Consider the following 14064-nt stretch of genomic DNA (forward strand, 5'->3'; position numbering starts at 1 on the left):
TGTGATCGCCGAACAATCCCTCCTTCAAGGGGGAAGTTCATTCGGCGTCATAGCGACGTCACTGTGGAGTCACCCGGTGGAGTCATCAAGTGGCCGCCCAACAGCAGAGGAGGGGCGGAGATGAGCGGCCGGAACATGCCGCTCACCTCCTTCCTTCCTCATTGCCGGTGGACGCAGGTAAGGAGATGTTCGTCGTTCCTGCAGTGTTACACACAACGATGTGTAACGGCGCAGGAACGACGAACAACCAGCGGCATGCACCACCAACGATATTATGAAAAGGAGCGACGTGTCAACGATCAAAGATTTTTGATGTTTTTGCGATTGTTGATCGTCGCTCCTTGGTGTCACACGCTGCGATGTCGCTAACGGCGCCGGATGTGCGTCACTAACGACGTGAACCCGACGATATATCGTTAGCGATGTCGCAGCATGTAAAGCACCCTTAAAGGGAACCTGTCAGCAGAAATTTCCCCTAAAACCTAACAGATTCCCCCTCTGCAGCTTCTGGGCTGCATTCTAGAAAGGTCCCTGTTATTATTGTGCCCCCTTTCTGACCAAAAAAAAAGAGTTTATAAAGAGGTACCTTTTTGGCTTCGGATTCTATAAATGTGACACGGGGGCGGGCAGCCTGATGGCTGTTATTCTGCCCCCTGGTCCTGTATGCCGCCCCCATCGCTGATTTCCATACTTTTGGATGCCGCCCACTGCTCCAGCCATCCCCGCGCATGCCCAATGCCAGTCTCACGGGACTGAGCAGTGTGACCGCTGGTGACGTGTGCGCAGACAAGTGATTATGGGCGGGACTGTGACTGTTATCAGCAAGTACCCGCCCATAATCTCGTGAGCGCGCAAACCTCTCCAGCGGTCACACTGTGCTCAGTGTAGATGCTAGACTGTATGGGCTGCTTCCAGGGATGACGTCCCTTTGTCACGTGATAGTATTTTGAACACGCCCCTATCACGTGACAAAGGGACGTCATCCCTGGAAGCAGCCCATACAGTCTAGCATCTACACTGAGCACAGTGTGACCGCTGGAGAGGTTTGCGCGCTCACGAGATTATGGGCGGGTACTTGCTGATAACAGTCACAGTCCCGCCCATAATGACTTGTCTGCGCACACGTCACCAGCGGTCACACTGCTCAGTCCCGTGAGACTGGCACTGGGCATGCGCGGGGATGGCTGGAGCAGTGGGCGGCGTCCAAAAGTATGGAAATCAGCGATGGGGGCGGCATACAGGACCAGGGGGCAGAATAACGGCCATCAGGCTGCCCGCCCCCGTGTCACATTTATAGAATCCGAAGCCAAAAAGGTACCTCTTTATAAAGTGTTTTTTTTGGTCAGAAAGGGGGCACAATAATAACAGGGACCTTTCTAGAATGCAGCCCAGGAGCTGCAGAGGGGGAATCTGTTAGGTTTTAGGGGAAATTTCTGCTGACAGGTTCCCTTTAAGAAGGGACTACATGAGGGGACTCAGGACTATTCTAGAAAAGTAAACGGCATTTATAGAAATCTCATGGCCACATTGCTTTTTTTTTTTCTTATGAAGCGTAAAGTGACGTGGTGTTTTTTTTGTTTTTTTATTTTAAATTTAACGACATTTATTTCAGTAAATGTGCGTTTTATTTTCAGATTTAATGAGGTGAGGTAAAACCACAGATAAAAAAAGAAAAACGTGTTTTTAGTGAATTTCATAGTTTGTTGGTTTTTTTTGTTTTTAAGGTTGAAGGTAGATTTAAGTCCATCGAAGTCAACCCATATCCTAACAAAACCATACCACTAGACTAAAGAGGAAAAGTGCCTCTTTGGTCTAGTGGTATGGTTGTCACTTGGGGTGGGAGAGGTTGTGGTTTGAATTCCGGCCAGAGTTCATGAACTGAGACATCCTGTTGGGCTGCGACCAATGGTTTGTCCCATATCCAAACATGTTGATACAGAGAAAGACAAAAACCCAATGGGGCAGACACTAAGCTCCATATTAGGGGAAACCATTCTTTCCCGACTCCACATACGGCACTCAGACTATTTTTCTGCAATGTAAAGAAGTAAATCCGCATGTATCAGCAAAGGACTAGAAATAATGTTTTATCATAGCTAAATATCAGGGAGTATTAAAACAAAACCAGTTTTATTTAAAACTCTACATATCAAAAAGAGTCAAAAAATGCAGTTGAAAATACACAATAAATATGGCACTCAACACTGCAATGAAAAAAATGCACGTAACCTAAAGTTTAGCTCATTGATGAAGAAATGCTACAGAAAAACTGCTACATCAAACATGCACCAATTACTTATTGTAGGAACCATATAAGTGGTAGGCTAGTGTGCTTACTTTGAAAATCCATGACAGGTAGTAATACATACAGTTTGTATTGTGAAATTTGGCGACATGTCAGGAGGATTGACAGATCCTCATATGTCTGTTAAAAAAATATGTATTGTTTCCCTCAGAAAATATAAATGCTGGAGCAATTTTTTATTGACTTTTATATTGTGCCTTCCTCCATTTATTAGTCAACTTTGGTGTTTAAATTCGCATTTTTAGTCTGGTGTTCAGACTGACACTATGCACAGTAAATTGAAAATGTCAAAAGTGTGTAGGGACAGGCCCCAACCACTAGTAAGTAAATGTGAAAGCCTCATTCAGACAGGTTTCATGTGTTTTAAAGGGAACCTGTCACCAGATTTGGTGACTATAAGCTGCAGCCACCACCAGTGAGCTCTTATTTACAGCATTTCAGAATACTGTATATAAGAGGGCAGGCCACACTGTATAACGTAAAAAACACTTATTATACTCACTTAAGGGGCGGTCCGGTCTGATGGGTGTCTCTGTTCTCTGGTCCGGCGCCTCCTCTCTGCTGCGATCTCTGTTCTCCTTCTACTCAGCCCCCAGTGTTTGATGATGCACCCTATGTAATCCACACAGGCTGACATTGCGGTCCTGCACAGATGCACTTTGATCTGCCCTACTGATTATTGGAGGTCTAGCCACAGATTTTCAATGATGTTGAGATCAGGGGACTGTGATGGCCATTGTAAAACCTTCAGCTTGCTCCTTTTGAGATAGTCTATTGTGGATTTTGATGTGTGTTTAGATTTAGGTTCATTATCCATTTCAGCTTCAGCTTTTTTACAGCAAAATTTCTGAGAGCTGCTCGTAGGATTGCTAAAGAAGCAAATCAGGACCCCCAACTTGACCCTCTGCAGTTGTGGTATGTTTTACTGTTCAGAGAGACTTGCTTTCAATATGACCTTAATGGTAAAGTTATGAGAAGAAAATCTCTCCTGCATCTTAACCAGAAAATTCAGAGTCAGAAGTATGCAAAATAACATCTAAACGAGCCAGATGCATTTTGGAAACAAGTCCTGTGGACTGATGAGGTTAAAATAGAACTCTTTGGCCACAAGACATGTGTGGAGAAAAAATGGCACAGAATTTCAGTAAAAGAATATCTCGCCAACCATTAAGCTTTGGGGAGGATCAATCATGCCTTGGGGTTGTGTTGCAGCCAATGGCACTGGGAATATTTCTCGGATAGAGGGAAGAATGAATGCAATGAAATTTCAATAAATTCTTGATGAAAACATATCATCTGTAAAAAAGCTAACGTTAAAAAAGAGAATTTTGTTTACTTACCGTAAATTCTTTTTCTTATAGTTCCGTATTGGGAGACCCAGACCATGGGTGTTTAGCTTCTGCCTCCGGAGGACACACAAAGTACTACACTTAAAAGTGTAGCTCCTCCCTCTGAGCTTATACACCCCCTGGAGAACCAGATCTAGCCAGTTTAGTGCAAAAGCTGAAGGAGAATAGGCACCCACAAGTAAAACAGAGCAAAAGCTGGAACAACCGGAGACTCTGTCAACGACAACAGCCGGTGAAAAACACGCGGAACAAGAAATTGCCAAAAGGCAACAGGGAGGGTGCTGGGTCTCCCAATACGGAACTATAAGAAAATTTTTTTACGGTAAGTAAACAAAATTCTCTTTTTCTTTATCGTTCCTATGGGACGTCTCAAAGCAGTCCATGGGTGGGAAACAAACAGAAAAACTAAGAAGTAGGCGGAGCCTAACTTCACAAATGGGCGACAGCCGCCTGAAGGATGCGTCTGCCCAAGCTCGCATCTGCCGAAGCATGAGCATGCACTTGGTAGTGCTTCGAGAAGGTATGCAGGCTAGTCCAAGTGGCAGCCTGACAGACTTGTTGAGCTGTAGCCTGGTGCCTGAAAGCCCAAGAGGCACCGACAGCTCTGGTCGAATGTGCCTTGATCCCCTGCGGGGGAGGCACCTGAGTACACTGGTAGGCGTCCGAAATGGTCGACCTAATCCAACGGGCTAAGGTCGGCTTAGAAGCAGAGAGGCCCTTGCGCCGGCCTGTGGTTAGCACAAAAAGAGAAGTGCACCGCCTAAGAGCAGCGGTGCGGGACACATAGATCCGGAGAGCACGCACCAGATCCAGAGTATGCAACGCTTTTTCAAAGCGATGAACAGGAGCCGGACAAAGAAGGGAATTTTGTTTACTTACCGTAAATTCCTTTTCTTCTAGCTCCTATTGGGAGACCCAGACAATTGGGTGTATAGCTTCTGCCTCCGGAGGCCACACAAAGTATTACACTTTAAAAAGTGTAACCCCTCCCCTCTGCCTATACACCCTCCCGTGCATCACGGGCTCCTCAGTTTTGGTGCAAAAGCAGGAAGGAGGAAACTTATAAATTGGTATAAGGTAAATTCAATCCGAAGGACGTTCGGAGAACTGAAAACCATGAACCAAAAGAACAATTCAACATGAACAACATGTGTACACAAAAGAACAACAGCCCGAAGGGAACAGGGGCGGGTGCTGGGTCTCCCAATAGGAGCTAGAAGAAAAGGAATTTACGGTAAGTAAACAAAATTCCCTTCTTTGTCGCTCCATTGGGAGACCCAGACAATTGGGACGTCCAAAAGCAGTCCCTGGGTGAGTAAAAGAATACCTCGATAAAAAGAGCCGAAAAACGACCCCCTCTTACAGGTGGGCAACAGCCGCCTGAAGGACTCGCCTACCTAGACTGGCGTCTGCCGAAGCATAGGTATGCACCTGATAGTGTTTCGTGAAAGTGTGCAGACTAGACCAGGTAGCTGCCTGACACACCTGCTAAGCCGTAGCCCGGTGCCGCAGTGCCCAGGACGCACCCACGGCTCTGGTAGAATGGGCTTTCAACCCTGAAGGAGGTGGAAGCCCAGAAGAACGGTAGGATTCAAGAATCGGTTCCTTGATCCATCGAGCCAAGGTTGACTTGGAAGCCTGCGAACCCTTACGCTGGCCAGCGACAAGGACAAAGAGCGCATCTGAACGGCGCAGGGGCGCCGTGCGAGACACGTAGAGCCGGAGTGCTCTCACTAGATCTAACGAGTGCAAATCCTTTTCACATTGGTGAACTGGATGAGGGCAAAATGAAGGTAAGGAGATATCCTGATTGAGATGAAAAGGGGATACCACCTTAGGGAGAAATTCCGGGACAGGACGCAGAACCACCTTATCCTGGTGAAAAACCAGGAAGGGGGCTTTGCATGACAGCGCTGCCAGCTCCGACACTCTACGGAGTGATGTAACTGCCACTAGAAAAGCCACCTTCTGCGAAAGACGTGATAAAGAGACCTCCCGCAGCGGCTCGAAAGGTGGTTTCTGAAGAGCCGTTAGCACCCTGTTGAGGTCCCAGGGTTCCAGCGGACGCTTGTAAGGTGGGACTATGTGGCAAACTCCCTGCAGGAACGTGCGGACCTGCGGAAGCCTGGCTAGACGCTTTTGAAAAAATACGGAAAGCGCCAATACTTGTCCCTTGAGAGAGCCAAGAGACAAACCCTTGTCCATTCCGGATTGAAGGAATGAAAGAAAAGTGGGTAAGGCAAAGGGCCAGGGAGTAAAACCCTTGTCAGAGCACCAGGATAAGAAGATCCTCCAAGACCTGTGATAGATCTTGGCGGACGTTGGTTTACTGGCCTGTCTCATAGTGGCAATGACATCTTGAGATAACCCTGAGGACGCTAGGAGCCAGGACTCAATGGCCACACAGTCAGGTTGAGGGCCGCAGAATTCAGATGGAAAAACGGCCCTTGAGACAGCAAGTCTGGTCGGTCTGGGAGCGCACACGGTTGACCCACCGTGAGATGCCACAGATCCGGGTACCACGACCGCCTCGGCCAATCTGGAGCGACGAGAATGGCGCGACGACAGTCGGACCTGATTTTGCGCAACACTCTGGGGAGCATCGCCAGAGGAGGAAACAGATAGGGAAGTCGAAACTGCGACCAATCCTGAACTAATGCGTCCGCCGCCAGAGCTCTGTGATCTTGAGACCGGGCCATGAATGCCGGGACTTTGTTGTTGTGCCGCGACGCCATGAGATCGACGTCCGGCGTTCCCCAGCGGCGACAGATCTCTCGAAACACGTCTGGGTGAAGAGACCATTCCCCCGCGTCCATGCCCTGTCGGCTGAGAAAATCTGCTTCCCAGTTTTCTACGCCCGGGATGTGAACTGCGGAGATGGTGGAAGCTGTGGCTTCCACCCACTGCAGAATTCGTCGGACTTCCTGGAAGGCTTGACGACTGCGAGTGCCGCCTTGGTGGTTGATGTACGCGACGGCCGTGGCGTTGTCCGACTGGATTCGGATCTGCCTGCCCTCCAGCCACCGATGAAAGGCCAATAGGGCTAGATACACTGCCCTTATCTCCAGAATATTGATCTGAAGGGATGACTCTATCGGAGTCCAGGTTCCCTGAGCCCTGTGGTGGAGAAAAACCGCCCCCCACCCTGACAGGCTCGCGTCCGTCGTGACCACAGCCCAGGTGGGGGGTAGGAAGGATTTCCCCTGCGACAGAGATTTGGGAAGGAGCCACCACTGGAGTGACGTCTTGGTTGCACGGGAAAGAGAGACGTTCCTGTCGAGTGAGGTCGACCTCCTGTCCCATTGTCGGAGAATGTCCCACTGGAGTGGCCGTAGATGGAATTGTGCGAAGGGCACTGCCTCCATCGCTGCCACCATCTTCCCCAGGAAGTGCATGAGGCGCCTCAAGGGGTGTGACTGACCCCTAAGAAGAGATTGCACCCCTGCCTGCAGAGAAAGCTGTTTGTCCAGCGGTAGCATGACTACCGCTGACTGAGTATGAAACTCCATCCCAAGGTACGTCAGTGATTGGGTCGGTGTCAACTTGGATTTTGGAAAGTTGATGATCCATCCGAACTGCTGGAGAGTCGCCAGAGCGACGGAAAGACTGTTTTGACACGCCAACTGAGAGGGTGCCCTGACCAGAAGATCGTCTAAGTAGGGAATCACCGAGTGTCCCTGAGAGTGTAGGACCGCCACAACAGATGCCATGACCTTGGTGAACACCCGTGGGGCTGTCGCCAGGCCGAAAGGCAATGCCACAAACTGAAGGTGTTCGTCCCTGATGGCGAAGCGCAAAAAGCGTTGATGTTCGGGTGCGATCGGCACATGGAGATAAGCATCCTTGATGTCGATTGATGCTAGGAAGTCTCCTTGTGACATTGAAGCGATGACAGAGCGGAGAGATTCCATCCGAAACCGTCTGGTGCTCACATGTCTGTTGAGTAGTTTGAGGTCCAGAACGGGACGGAACGAGCCGTCCTTCTTTGGCACCACAAACAAGTTGGAGTAAAAGCCGCAACCATGTTCCTGGAGGGGAACAGGGATCACAACTCCTTCTGTTTTCAGAGCGTTCACCGCCTGAAAAAGTGCATCGGCTCGCTCGGGGGGCGGAGATGTTCTGAAGAAACGAGTCGGAGGACGAGAGCTGAACTCTATCCTGTAACCGTGAGACAGAATGTCTCTCACCCATCGGTCTTGAACATGTGGCCACCAGGCGTCGCAAAAGCGGGAGAGCCTGCCACCGACCGAGGATGCGGTTCGGGGATGCCAAGAGTCATGAGGAGGCCGCCTTGGAAGCAGTGCCTCCTGCGACCTTTTGGGGGCGTGACTTAGCCCGCCACGCATCAGAGTTCCTCTGGCCTTTCTCCGGCCTGCTGGACGAAGAGGATTGGGGCTTGGTGGAGGGACGAAAGGACCGAAACCTCGATTGTATCTGTCGTTGCTGAGGTCTCTTTGGTTTGGACTGGGGTAAGGAGGAGTCCTTTCCCTTAGATTCCTTAATAATCTCATCCAATCGTTCGCCAAACAATCGGTCGCCAGGAAACGGCAAACCAGTTAAGAACCTCTTGGAGGCCGAATCTGCCTTCCATTCGCGCAGCCACATGGCCCTGCGGACTGCCACAGAGTTAGCAGATGCCACCGCTGTACGGCTAGCAGAGTCTAAAACTGCGTTCATGGCGTAGGAAGAAAAAACTGACGCCTGGGAAGTCAAAGATGTAACCTGCGGAGCAGAATTACGTGTAACCGCATTAATCTCAGCCAGACAAGCTGAGATAGCTTGTAGTGCCCACACAGCTGCAAAGGCCGGGGCAAAAGACGCGCCCGTGGCTTCATAGATGGATTTCATCAGGAGCTCTATCTGCCTGTCAGTGGCATCCTTTAGCGATGATCCATCTGCAACCGATACCACAGATCTAGCCGCCAATCTAGACACTGGGGGATCCACCTTGGGACATTGAGCCCAACCATTAACAACGTCAGAAGGGAAGGGGTAACGTGTGTCAGTAAGGCGCTTAGTAAAGCGCTTGTCCGGAACCGCTCTGGGCTTCTGGACAGCATCTCTGAAGTTAGAGTGATCGAAAAACGCACTCCGTGTACGTTTAGGGAACCGAAACTGGTGTTTCTCCTGCTGAGAAGTCGACTCCTCTACAGGTGGCGGTGGGGGAGAGATATCTAACACCTGGTTGATGGACGAGATAAGATCATTTACTATGGCGTCCCCTTCAGGTGTATCAAGATTGAGGGCAACATCAGTGTCAGAGCCCTGAGCAGCGACGTCTGCCTCGTCCTCCAGAGAGTCCTCACGCTGGGAACCTGAGCAGCGTGAAGAAGTCGGGGAAGATTCCCAGCGTGCCCACTTAGCCGGTCTGGGACTGTGGTCCGGGCCGGAGTCCTCCACGTGAGACCTAGGGCCCCCCTGGGAACGTGCTGCGGCGCGGGCAGAGAGGGGCCTGGGGGTGAAGATCCAACAGGGCCCGGGGCCTGTGTAGGGACCGGTCTGGACTGCAAAGCTTCAAGCAGCTTGGCAGACCATTTGTCCATAGACTGAGCCATGGATTGTGAGAGTGACTCAGAGAGTTTTTCAGCAAAAACTGCAAACTCTGTCCCTGCCGCCTGGACAGGGGGAGCAAGGGATTCTACCTGAGCCGAGGGGCCCACTAGTGACCGAGGCTCCGGTTGTGGAAGCAAAACAGGGGTTGAGCATTGCTCACAGTGAGGGTAGGTGGAACCCGCAGGTAATTTAGCCGCACAAGAGGTACAGGTCGCAAAATAACCCTGTGTCTTGGCACCCTTGCTCCTTGTGGACGACATGCTGTTGTCTCCCAGGAGAGTGATCACTGAGGGTATATGGGAAGGGTATACAGCCCGACCGAACAGAAATATATAAATATATATAGTATCTATTCCGGCACCCTAAGGGGACCAGCACCGGGTGACCGGTGTGGCTTACCGACCGCTAAAAAGCGGAGTGTGTGTCCTCCAGATTCCCTGCCTTAGGTCTCCCAGCGTTGCAGAGCTCTTTCCAGGAAATCTTCCACAGGCAGAATGCCAAAGAAATGGCTGCCGGAGCTCTCAGGGGAGGAGAGGAGCCGTGGGCGGCGCTAGAAAAGTGCGGGAATCTGGAGTCCCCACAGTGATCAGTGAGGGGGGGAGGAACATACAGGATGCCCTGGCCCTCACAGCCGACGTCAGGTCGGCAGTCCCGCCCTTATCCCTGATAGACAGGCCTGGGGGCGGGAGTTTTGCTAAAAGGCCGCAATTGAAGCCGGGGACTAAATTTAATACCGCGGCCGACAAACAGGCGCGGTCGGCGCGGAAGTCCGCCGGCCGACACAAATAAGCAGCTGCTGCAGCGTCCGGGATGAAGGCGCTCCATGCACATCCCCCATGGGGGTACAGAGTACCTTTAGTGATGCAGGGCCCAGTCCCTGAGGAGAAACAAACTCCTGTCCGACAGATTCCCCCAGGGGCTGCAGAGGGAGCACAGTCCCAGTGACTGGATGACCGCTCAGGATCCCACTTCTCCCAGAGCCGCTAAGGGATGGTGAAGGAGACGGCATGAGGCTCCTGCCTTTGTACCCGCAATGGGTACCTCAACCTTAACAGCACCGCCGACATAGTGGGGTGAGAAGGGAACATGCCGGGGGCCCCGTGTGGGCCCACTTTTCTTCCAACCGATATAACTAAAATGAGAATGCATGAGTGGATGTGTGCCTCCTTCCACACAAAGCATAAAACTGAGGAGCCCGTGATGCACGGGAGGGTGTATAGGCAGAGGGGAGGGGTTACACTTTTTAAAGTGTAATACTTTGTGTGGCCTCCGGAGGCAGAAGCTATACACCCAATTGTCTGGGTCTCCCAATGGAGCGACAAAGAAAGGAAGGTAGGGTAATGTCCTGGTTAAGGTGGAAAGGAGAGACCACCTTAGGAAGAAAGTCCGGAGTCGGACGGAGAACCACCTTGTCTTGATGAAAAACCAAAAAAGGTGACTCCGAAGAGAGCGCAGCCAAATCAGAGACTCTCCTGAGGGAAGTTATGGCCACCAGAAAGGCCATTTTCTGTGAAAGACGAAACAAAGAAACCTCCCTAAGGGGCTCAAAGGGGGGTTTCTGCAAAACCGTGAGAACCAAATTAAGGTCCCAGGGATCTAAGGGCCGCCGGTAAGGCGGAATGATGTGAGATGCGCCCTGCATGAAGGTGCGGACCTGAGCCAGCCGAGCGAGACGCCGCTGGAACAGCACTGACAGAGCTGAGACTTGTCCCTTGAGGGAGTTGAGGGACAGTCCTAGCTGTAGACCGGACTGTAGAAAGGACAGAAGAGTCGGCAAGGAGCATGGACAAGGAGGATGGCCGGAAGAGCGACACCAGGACAGGAAAATATTCCAAGTCCTGTGATAGATCTTGGTGGAGGAAGACTTACGGGCCCGAGTCATAGTGGAGATTACTTCCGGAGGAATACCAGAAGCCGTCAAGATCCAGGACTCAAGAGCCATGCCGTCAATTTGAGAGCCGCAGAATTCAGGTGGAAAAACGGACCTTGCGAGAGAAGGTCTGGACGGTCCGGGAGATGCCAAGGCACCTCTACGGACAGATGGAGCAGGTCTGGGTACCAAGCTCGCCTGGGCCAGTCCGGTGCAATGAGGATGACTCGACGGCCCTCCATTCTGATCTTGCGCAGGACTCTGGGCAAGAGAGCTAGAGGGGGAAACACGTAGGACAGACGAAACTGGGACCAGTCTTGAACCAGAGCGTCCACAGCGAAGGCCTGAGGATCGTGGGAGCGAGCCACGTAAACCGGAACCTTGTTGTTGTGACGGGATGCCATTAGATCCACGTCCGGAGTGCCCCACTTGCGGCAGATTGACTGAAACACTGCCGGGTGGAGGGACCACTCGCCACCGTCCACGGATTGATGCCTGAGATAATCTGCCTCCCAGTTTTCTACGCCTGGGATGTGGACTGCGGATATGGTGGACTTGGAGTCCTCCGCCCATTGAAGAATGCGTTGGACCTCCAACATTGCCAGGCGGCTGCGTGTCCCGCCTTGGTGATTGATGTAGGCAACCGCTGTCGCGTTGTCTGACTGGACTCGAATGTGCCTGCCCGCCAACAGGTGATGAAAGGCTAGGAGAGCTAGAAGCACAGCTCTGGTTTCCAGCACATTGATTGAAAGGTCTGACTCGGACGGAGTCCAAGTGCCCTGTGCTCTGTGGTGGAGATATACCGCTCCCCAGCCGGAAAGGCTGGCATCCGTGGTGAGAATCACCCAGGACGGGGCCAGGAAGGAGCGCCCCTGGGACAGAGAGAGGGGCCGAAGCCACCACTGAAGAGAGCTCCTGGTGTGTGGCGACAGAGCCACCAACCTGTGCAAGGAGGAAGGCCGCTTGTCCCAACAGCGGAGAATGTCCAGCTGCAGGGAACGCAGATGGAACTGGGCAAAGGGAACAGCCTCCATTGACGCCACCATTTGACCCAGCACCTGCATCAGGCACCTGAGGGAATAACGGCGGGGTCTCAGCAGAGAGCGCACCGCCAGTTGGAGGGACTGCTGTTTGACTAATGTCAACTTCACAAGTGCCGGCAAAGTCTCGAACTGCATCCCTAGGTAGACTCTGGGTCGGAGACAGAGTGGATTTGGGAAGATTGACAAGCCACCTGAACTGGGCTAGAGTGGCGAGAGTGAGCGAGACACTCCGCTGACAGTCCACGCTGGATGACGCCTTGACTAGAAGGTCGTCCAGGTAAGGAATCACTGCCACCCCTTGTAGGTGCAGGACCGCAATCACTGCTGCCATGACCTTGGTAAATACCTGAGGAGCTGTGGCCAACCCGAAAGGAAGAGCCACGAATTGGAAGTGATCTTCTCCGATTGCAAAACGTAGCCAACGCTGGTGTGAAACTGCAATTGGCACATGCAGATAGGCATCTCTGATGTCGATGGACGCCAGGAAATCTCCTTGGATCATTGAGGCAATGACTGATCGCAGAGACTCCATGCGAAAATGCCGCACCTGAACATGCTTGTTGAGAAGCTTGAGATCCAGGATGGGCCGGAAGGAACCGTCCTTTTTGGGAGCTAGGAAGAGATTTGAGTAGAAACCTCTGAACCGTTCCCGTGCGGGAACCGGTACAATTACTCCGTTGGCCTGCAAGGATGCCACGGCCTGTGAGAAGGCGGTGGCCTTGGAGCAGGGGGGAGTTGAGAGAAAAATATCTGTTTGGCGGGCTGGAAGAGAATTCTATCCTGTAGCCGTGGGAGATGATAACCCTTACCCACTGATCGGAGACGTGTTGAAACCACGCGTCGCCAAAGTGGGAGAGCCTGCCACCGACTAAGGACGTTGCTGGCGCGGACAGATAGTCACGAGGAGGCTGCCTTAGCGGCAGCACCTCCTGCGGTCTTCTGTGGACGCGCTTTTGGGCGCCAGTTGGATTTCTGGTCCTTGGCTGAGTTAGTGGACGAGGCCGAGGGCTTAGAGGACGACCAGTTGGAGGAACGAAAGGAACGAAACCTCGACTGATTCCTACCCTAGACAGGTTTCCTGGAATTGGTTTGTGGCATGGAAGTACTCTTCCCGCCAGTAGCTTCCTTAATAATTTCATCCAGCTGTTCTCCGAACAGCCGGGACCCAGCAAAAGGGAGCCCCACAAGGTACTTCTTTGAAGAAGAATCTGCCTTCCACTCTCGAAGCCACAAGATCCTGCGGATAACGAGGGAATTAGCCGAAGCCACCGCAGTGCAGTGAGAAGCCTCCAGCATGGCAGACATGGCATAGGATGAAAATGCTGAAGCTTGGGAGGTTAAGGCAACCAATTCGGGCATAGATTCCCTGGCGAGGGAATGCATCTCCTCTAGAGAAGCAGAGATGGCTTTGAGAGCCCACACTGCTGCAAAAGTCGGGGAAAACGAGGCCCCCGCCGCTTCGTATACGGATTTGGCCAGAAGGTCAATCTGGCGGTCAGTGGAATCCTTAAGGGAGGTGCCATCAGCCACCGACACAACGGTCCGGGCTGAGAGCCTAGACACCGGAGGGTCTACCTTTGGGGAATGAGCCCACTCTTTGACCACCTCAGGTGGAAAGGGGAAGCGGTCATCAGAACCACGCTTTGGGAAGCGTTTGTCAGGACAGGCCCTGGGCTTGGTCACAGCGGCCTGAAAACTGGAGTGGTTAAAGAACACACTCTTTGCTCTCTTAGGCGAGGTAAACTGGTGCTTTTCTGCCAGAGAGGGTTGCTCCTCTGATACTGGCGGATTGAGATCCAGTACAGAATTAATGGAGGCAATCAAGTCACTAACATCTGAGTCACTTTCGGACAGATCAATGAGGTACATGGAGGTAGCCTCTGAGCCCCCTGTAAAGGCATCCTCCTCATCCTGCGAGTCAGCTCCTGAATCAGAGCCGCGGGA

The sequence above is a fragment of the Anomaloglossus baeobatrachus genome, chromosome 1 (assembly GCF_048569485.1).
Source record: "Anomaloglossus baeobatrachus isolate aAnoBae1 chromosome 1, aAnoBae1.hap1, whole genome shotgun sequence".
NCBI classification, from domain to species: domain Eukaryota; kingdom Metazoa; phylum Chordata; class Amphibia; order Anura; family Aromobatidae; genus Anomaloglossus; species Anomaloglossus baeobatrachus.